Raw genomic sequence first — 9,350 nt, 5'->3', positions numbered from 1 at the left:
CCCAGAGATTGGGTATACGTGTGGGTTTTTCAAAGACGCTGGAATGAGTCGAGAAAAGAGGGACCTTTCGTAGTGATTAAGGCATCACCTACCGCCATTCAAGTTGAAGGACGACACATGCGGTACCACCTTAATCATTGTACTAAAGCTCTCTCACCAGCACAAATTGAGCCGAGGAACTTGGACATGGGCAGGGCACACAGGAAGCTAGTACCCCTCAGCAGGGTTCCGAACAAGGTACAGGTGAAGTTCTTGGGGATATTGATATGATTGTGATAGAGATGTGGAGCATAGTTCTCCTGGCAGCGTGGATGGGGAAGACATGGGGGATGCCCATGATACCCCCCTCTCTGATGCCAGACTTGGAAACCATTAGCTTGGCAGACCTGGACTGGTAATGCCAGGGTCATTCAGGCTAGGAGGCAAAGACGTATTAGAAGTGCAGACCTTGCTGCCCTAACATGGGTACGGACCCGTGACAATCACTGGTATCAATGGGCAAACTATATGGCTGTAACGATGGCTAGACAGGACTGTTTCTTGTGTACTAAGGCAACCCCCTCATACTATGTTGTCCCTATGCCCTATAACTCGACCACCTGTACTCAATGGCGTTTGCAGCACTCTAGCCGACCTCTTAACCCAGATGATTCATCAATGTACAGGCAATCCCATTGCCCCTTTTGATGCCTCCTACTTCAGGCCTCTACATTCTATCAGTAGGATGATGTGGGCTGGCTAAACTCCAACGATGGTGTGACTACCAGTAAGACTAATTACACGTTCACCGTAGTTGCTTTCAGAATACGGGAAGGGTTGAGTTTTGAATGCTTTAAGCGAAATGGCTCTACACCAGTAGGCTATTTTAAGGGTCTTTGCAGGAATACAATTGAACCCGCGGTGGACAGCACATTTGGGGCTGTTTTAAATTCTCAACGCATCCCATTGGCAGATATTTGGTGGCTGTGTGGTAAGAAAGGAGGGTTGCGTCCGACGCTGCCCGCTGACTGGAGTGGCAGCTGTGCCCGTGTAATGCTACACGAGGTAGTTATATTGGCACACGCGCAGTTTGATGCGATGTCACAGTCAGCTTTGCGCCGAAGTAAGCGACGGTATGTCCCTGATCCAACAATTCAGATTGATAGCATAGGACAGCCAAGAGGTATTCCTAATGAGTTTAAGGCCTGCAATGAGATTGCCGCGGGCTGGGAAGCTCTCATCCCAGTGATAGGGGTTAGCAAGAATGCTAAATGGATTAATTACATTTATTACAACCAGCAGAGATTTATCAATTGTACTAACGATGCCCTTGTGGCCTTGGGAGAACAACTGGATGCTACTACCCAAATGACATGGCAAAACAGACAGGCCTTAGATTGGATACTGGCAGAAAAAGGCAGGGTTTGTGTGATGTTTGGGGAACATTGCTGTACCTTTATACCTAACAACACTAGCCCTGGAGGATCTTTTACTAAAGCAATGGAAAAACTAAAGAATCTAAGACAGGAGCTAAAAGACAATGCTGGGTTTGGTCATCAGGCTTTTGTTTGGCTGAATAATATATTAGGGTCTTGGGGAGCATGGTTTGTCAAGATTGGTCTTATTGTAGGTGCTGTTGTGCTTGTTGTTGTCTTTTATGTGCTTTACCTTTTATTAAGTCCTTTTTAGTTCACGTCACTACACGGCAACTTGTGGTCATTTCAACTATCCCAGGAAGTACTTACTCCTCTGATGGAACCCCACCACTCTATTATTATGATCTAACAACTGCCAGAGTGCAAGGAATATGTCCACGTGGGGATGTTGATGATACTTCTCAAGAATGCGTGGGTCCTAGATTGTGAGGGATCTTGGGTCTTTTTCCTTTCAGGTTATTGGAGGGCAGGTTTTTGGCCCAAGGGACCCAAGCAATGGAGGAAGAACCCTTTAAGTCTCAGACTCCGAAAATTATTTAGTCCGTGTTGGGACCTATATTGCTTGTATTGGGCACAAGAAAGGCTGAGCTTATTGTCTTCTTTCTCTGGGTGAGACCAGTAGGTCTAAAAGGGGGGACTGTGGAAAATAAAAAGCATGAAAGCATGGGAAGGGTTAAAGCATGAAGACCACTGGCAATCTGTGTTCTGTGGAAGGCAGGATGGGATAACCATAGTGGAACATCCTTACACCAATTAACAAAGTAAGGTTAAGGCTGAAAGGTCACTATGGCGAGATGAGATAACACAAGTAATAAAGCAAGTTTCTCTGTTAAGTGTTATTATGACAGGATTGGGACAATACATATTTGGGACATCACATTAAAATGTCTAATTAATAGTCGAGTCAGCTTGAGACAAGAGACTATTGTAATAGATGGAATAGCTAAATAATACAGGTTAGTCTGCAATGGAAGATCACTGTTGCAAAGTTAGCAATAAATATCTAACCGTGACATTACAATAACATTAAGTAGAATGTACAACTGAAGAGATAATGGGAACTAACATCAATGGTTTATTGTGTAGCTAGAGTGAGGTACTTTGATCAATATAGTTGGACATTGTCGGACTTTGGCTCAATCTACCAACTTATTTTCTTCTATGTGTGAGCCCAGTCCTGCGTGTTCTTTTAAATGAAGCAATAGGAGATGATATTCGGTCTTACACTCTTAATTTATTTTAAACAGTAAGTGGATAAAGTATTCAGAGCTCTGGGTCTAAACCTTTTTGTCCCTGACAAACTACAAAGTGTGCCAGTTCAAAAAGTAAGACCCTGTTCTGTCCCTGACCCAGTCTTTATATATAATAAAAAACGTCATACAATCACTGAGGTGGAATTATCTTCTGATTGGCTGTTGATCTGACTCCATTCTCCGCCTCCTCGCATTCCGGATGTCCGACCCCACGTGACCTTCTTAGCCCGCGAAATGGAGCATCACGTGACCTCCTCGCACTCTTCCGGGGCGCGAAACGGAACGTCACGTGACCCCCTTCTGCGCGCGTTAAACAGCATCACCACAGACTTCCGAATGCCGAATACATTTACACTCGCAGCCAGCCTTCTATTTTACAAGTTAGCCATATTTTTACAAGTCCCCCTTTTGGTCTCATAAAAATGAGACCAACCAACCAGTTCTATACATCACATTCACTCTCCGATGCATAGTCTTCCCTTCTTGCCAAAGCCATGGTTTCCATCTCCATCTGTGAGGGCGGGGGAGCCTTCCCTTCAATTGCTGTGATAATTACCCCCTGCAGTCTGACCGCATGGGATGTCCCCTCCACCACCTTATAAGGTCCTGTCCACCTCGGCTCCGACTATTTCCGTTTGATCACTTTCAACAGGATCCAATCCGTGGTAGATGACGGCTGGCTCTGTAGGACCCCCTTTTCCGATCCAACCTGTTTGGAGAAAGCTGACACCAAAGCTGTTAGTTGATCATAGTAAAGTTTGTACCTTAGAGAAGCTCCTCCTCCCTCTAAGATCTGTATTCCAGCTCCTTGTCCCGGGAACTGCTGCCCTGTTATTAGCTCGTACGGGGTAAACCCTATGATGGAGTTTACTGAACTTATAATGGACAGTAAAGCTAAGGGTAGGGCCTCCGCTAATCTTTTCATATCTTTTTCATGTTTAATTGGGGTTTTTGCTGCTGTTAAGAATCCTGCCCTGATCCATTGACTGAGTTCTACCTGTATAGCCCCTGCCACATATGCAGAGTCGATGTAGATATTTACTCTCTTTCCCTCTGTCCATTCTAATGCAGCAATCATTGCCTGTAGTTCAGCCAACTGGGCTGATTTTTTGCCTGTCACTTCTCCTGTCAACACTTCCTCAAATCCCTCACTTGTCTGTCGCACCACTGCATAGGCTGCTTTAAGTCCTTCAGTTGGATGTCTGTAACAGCAACCATTTGTGAACAGCACTTCTTCTGGGTCTACTAATGGAATTGCCTGTAAATCTGCCCTAACTTTGGTACCTCTCTGTACCCTTTCCTCACACATGTGTGGCTCTCCTTCTCCCATGTTATCAGCCATGTTAATTCCTTCATGTGTAAAAATTATATGTGGTGCATTCAAGATTTTCTCTAACCTGGTTTGCCGCAGTGACGTCATTGTAAAGGCTGTTGAGTTCACATAAGCCACTATACTATGTGTCATCAGTACTGTTAGTGAATGGCCCATGACTATATGTGCTACCTTTTGGAGAATTTTGCTACCCCTGCTGCATGCCTTGTACATGGTGGGTGTCTGTCCTCTACTGGGTCAAGGGTAACACTTACATCCATCAGCACCTGCCTGCCTCCCCCTTTTTTCTGAAAAAGAACACCATTTATTCTGTGTAATTTTTCAGAAATAAGGAGGAAAAATGGCTCTTTGTAATCCGGGACCGCTAAATCAGCAGCCCGCATTAAGGCCCGTTTAAGAGATATGAAACTTTCGTCTGCCTCCGTAGTCCACTGCAAATGGGCCAACAAATTTCTCATGCCTTGCTCATTTACCATGGCCCTGAGAGGGAAATGAGCTCCCCATATGATGCAACGAATTGTCTGCTGTACCCTGCCAGCCCAAAAAATGAGAGCATGTCTTTTACAGTGACTGGTTTGGTATGATGCAGAATGAAGGATCTATGGGACGGAGACACACCTGTTCCCTTAGCAGAAATAACTCTACCCAGAAAAGACACCGTTTGTCTGCAGCATTGCAATTTAACCCAACAATTAATTTGGGTTAAATTAATTAATTTCTCAATTTTGAAACCAACACAATACAGGTGAAACAGCAACGACTTTGTGGCTTCCAAACAAGAAACATGATCGGGTGCTGCCAAAAGAATGTCATCCACATACTGGATCAGTACCACCTCCTTTGGGAGTGTCAGATCCTTCAGCTGCTGTTTCAGTACCTGATTAAACACCCCAGGTGACAAAATAAACCCTTGAGGGACCCTTGTATAACGTAGTTATTGCCTTTGTAGGTGAACGAAAAAATGTCTCTCAGATGATCAGCTAGGGGCAAACAGAAGAACGCGTTGGCCAGATCAATGCACGAGAACCACTTATGGTCAGGGGTCAGCACAGACATCACAGTGTAAGGGTTTGGAACTGGAACTGTTGGAGTAGAAACGACACTATTGATCTGTCTAAGATCATGCGCCATCCTATATTTACCTGTATTCTGCTTCTCTACAGGTAAAATAGGGGTGTTCCAGGCTGACTGGGAGGGTTCTAGCACCCCTGCTGCTAACAATCCTTCAATTGTGTCGGCAATGCCGGCTTCAGCCTCTAGTTTGTGTGAATATTGTCTCTGCCAAATTGGAGTGTGGTCAATTAAATCGAATGTGATTGGTGTGACGTGTTTGCAGTAACCAACGTCCGTCGAACCTGCTGACCACAAGGTGTCTGGTAGAGAGTCAAGCATTGCTGCAGCCTGTGGATGGTCTGTTTTCTCTCTGCCATGAAACCTTTCAATCTGCCTATGTTCCAGCAGTACCTTGTCAGTTGTCCTATACATAATTCTATAGGCTTCCTCTGATGGTGAATATTGTAAACTGGGTAGCTGAGTCCAAACGCAATCAGTTAGCGCCATCAAACGTTTGGACATAGGTCCCAGATCCTTGGCCTGATAGTCAGCATGCACGGCCAATGTGACATGAGGTATAGCTTCTTCAGACATCTCATACCATTCCAACTGTTCTGCAGTCAGTTCAACAACACCCGCCACACCTTCTTTCCCTATCAGAATACAACTAGAGGAAATATCCCATTGAGTCCCTTCTAAGTGCTGATAGAATGCATGCTGATAGATGTCATTATCATCTCTATCATAATACAGAGTAACATGAAGGGGATCTGCAGGAGGAGCATAGGTATGCAGCATCTGAACCCAGGGTCGCCATTGGCTGTATAAAGACTGTATACCGTTGTTCTGCCTGTTTTCAGGTTCGAGGAGTCCCCAGTATATATCTGCCCACTGTCCTTCTGCCATTGGTGATGTGTCCGGTGATAGCATCATTTGGGATCCAGAGTGAATCATTGTCATAGAACAGTTGACAGAATAGCCATTTGGAAAGGTCACTACCAGCCCGTCTAGTCCGCACAGAACCGAGACCCCACATCTCACCAGCAAGTCACGACCCATCAGATTCATAGAGCATGCAGGTGATGAAATATACCGGTGACGAACGGTCTGTCCGGTCACTGATGTGATCAGTGGCGATGTCAAAGGCAGATTTTCCGGTTTACCCGAGAACCCTACTAACTGGACGCTGGAGGATGACATATTTGACCGAGGTATATCACAAGTGATGGTAGAAAATCTTGCATCCGTGTCAACCAAAAAAGACAGGTTCTTGTCCATTACTCTCATTTGCATATAGGGGTCTGCCAACCCCACATGCCCCTGGATTCTCGGGCCCCGTCAATATTCGTGCCCCTGCCCTTCCGGCATAGTCTGGGGATACGGTCCTTGCTGCAGCTGCATTTGGGGCTTGGTAAGGCTGAGCAGCCTGTTGAAAAGAAGGCTGACTTGAGCGGGGATACTGTCCTCGGATCAATCCCTGGCCTCCCTTCAAATCTCATCGAGCTGTAACTACACTTGAGCTGACCCGTTGCTCTGTTTATCTTCATCATGTTTTGTCCTGTATCGCTTCATGTGGTGCGTCAAGTGTTTTTCCCACTGTTCTGTAGAACAACCTGGGATGTCAGGATTACTCTCCATTGCCTCTTTTACTTCCTTAGGCATCCCTGCCATAACGGCATTCCTAAATAACGTAGTCTGTAGCTGACCCGACCCTGGATGGCTCCCCGCAGTATCTGTCCACATGTCCTTACACCTAGCCAAAAAGGCAGACATATCCTCACCCTCCTTCCTTGTGAAGGTGAGTGAGTGCATCGCTCCCGGTGGAATCAGAAATCTATCCTTCACTGCCCTTCCCACACAGGTGGCATGCTGCACAAACGGTTCCGAATCAGGTAGTAAGGTGGTCCCTGCAGACGCTTCAATCTGCTGTATTTCCCACATATTCAATTGCTTGCCCAACAATGCTCTCCAATCACCCATAGCTAACTTGTGCCCTAGTGTATATTGGCAAAATTTAGTCATCCAAGACCCACCTCCCTCCATGGGTTGGGGGCATTTTATCCAGGATGCAGTTCATGTCAGTAAATGTGAAGGGCTGATAAACATCCCCCAAATAAGAGCTTCTGTAAATTAATGGCATCTGGTAGTGCTGATACTTTATGGTTTGTCGTAATGTGTCTCTGTGACGCAGGTTGTAACTTGGTTCAGGTAGGGGCTTCATTGGAGGGCCATGTTCAGTATGCATTATGAGTGAGCCTTTCAAAGTGACGGGGTAGGTGTGTGGGTCATCATCGGTCAGGGATTCTTCGTCCTCAATATCTGTGCTATTTTCAGACTCCCCCCCCCCCCCCCCCCATCCAATTTGTCTCTATCTCGTTCTTCCCTCAAATCTCTCCTTCTTCTGTCTGAGAACCCGTCATCTAGTAACTGACCTGAACTACGTAATCTTCCCCTCCTTTCGCCCTCAACACTATACGGTGTCGAGTGAGCATCTGGCTCTTCCAATAATGAATGTCTCCCCTGTTTTGGCTGTTCTTTGTTTCTGCTGTGTGTCATTATCACCCTGCTTGCCTCCTCTGCTTCCTTAACTCTCTGTTCAGCTTCTAGTGTTAGTTTTTATACCTTTCTAATGCTTTCTTCTACTGCTTCTGCCAGTCTCTGTTTTACAACGTTGTACTCTCTTGTTCCTACTTCTTGCACATCTAACACCCCTTCTTGAACATACATAAGTGGCATTTGTATTACAGGATATGGGGGCGGTGATTGTACTACAGGCAATTTAGGATATAATGGTGCGGATGGTCCTGCATTTCTGTCTCCTTTGTCAGTTCTATTGTAGATGTACCACCTACTCTCTTTTGTAATGTTTCTACCGCCATACAGGCCAATGTCATGTTATGCAAATGAATCCTCCTCTCTTCTTTCTCCCCGCCTTCTTTTGTCCACTTTTTTCTAACTAATATTGACCCTTTCTTTCCCTTCATGTGCTCTTCTACTTCTAATTTAGCTTGCTCTTCTGCTTTTCCTAAAAACAGTGACAATTTCTTCCTCTCCTCATCTTTAGGGACTTTGCCCTGTTTCTGTAATTCCTCCCAAATCTTATCATATTTCTCCATCATTGTTTTTTGTTTGTTCTTTGCAAGCCCACTGACTTAACTGACTTCTGGCTTTACCCCACTGCTTGATTAGATTAGATTACTTACAGTGTCCCAACAAGTCCACACCGACCCGCCGAAGCGTAACCCACCCAGACCCATTCCCCTATATTTACCCCTTCATCTAACACTACGGGCAATTTAGCATGGCCAATTTGCCTAACCTGCACATTTTTTTTTTTGGATTGTGGGAGGAAACCGGAGCACCCGGAGGAAACCCACGCAGACACGGGGAGAACGTGCAAACTCCACACAGTCAGTCGCCTGAGGCGGGAATTGAACCCGGGTCTCTGGCGCTGTGAGGCAACAGTGCTAACCACTGTGCCACCGTGCTGTTTTACGGGCAACATTAAATCGGAAGAACATCCTCCGTATTCTTCACACTCTTTATCAAACTCCCCTTCCATTTTATGTATTTTTATTTTTAATCCTCCCGTTCAGTAGTCAGTTGGTTTGGATATAATATAACTGAGCAACTAACCCAATCAGAGACAAATCCGGTGGCCAGTCAGTTTGTATGGAGTACACCGAGCAACTGACCCTTTCAGCGAGATTTATCAGCAGTTTCGTTGTCACCGTTAGGTTTCCACTGCCAACTCTCTCTCGCTGAGACACCACCGTCCCTGTCTTTAAGACACAACTGGCTTTTCTGCCACCCTCCGTACATTCCCAATATAAGTTTTAAAACATACCACACAATCATACACCACAATTTGTGAGTGTTGCTTTTATGAGATCCTGCTCAATGGACTTTAAACCTCCTCACATTTACCTACCTTGTTGCTTTTATGGGGACTCTAACCCCAAGGGACTTTAAACCCATACGTATCAAACTTTGTTGCTTTTATGGGCACTCTAACCCCATGGGACTTTAAACCTGTACGTACTATATCAATACTTTATCCACTTACTATTACTAGGACACTTGCAGTATAATGACAACAATCAATTTAGTATCTCCAATTGCAGAACTTCGATATAAACAGGCGCCTGCTCACCTTTTTTTATGCGGCGCCGCTTGTTGTTGTCATCAGACGTCAGTTGTCCATTGTTTCTATTTTTCTCTCTTTCCGTCACTTCTCCGTCTTCATCACGTAAGGGTCACCAATTTGTCGGACTTTGGCTCAATCTACCAACTTAC

The sequence above is a fragment of the Chiloscyllium plagiosum genome, chromosome 9 (assembly GCF_004010195.1).
Source record: "Chiloscyllium plagiosum isolate BGI_BamShark_2017 chromosome 9, ASM401019v2, whole genome shotgun sequence".
Lineage (NCBI taxonomy): Eukaryota > Metazoa > Chordata > Chondrichthyes > Orectolobiformes > Hemiscylliidae > Chiloscyllium > Chiloscyllium plagiosum.
Note: the sequence above shows the minus strand (reverse complement) of the source record.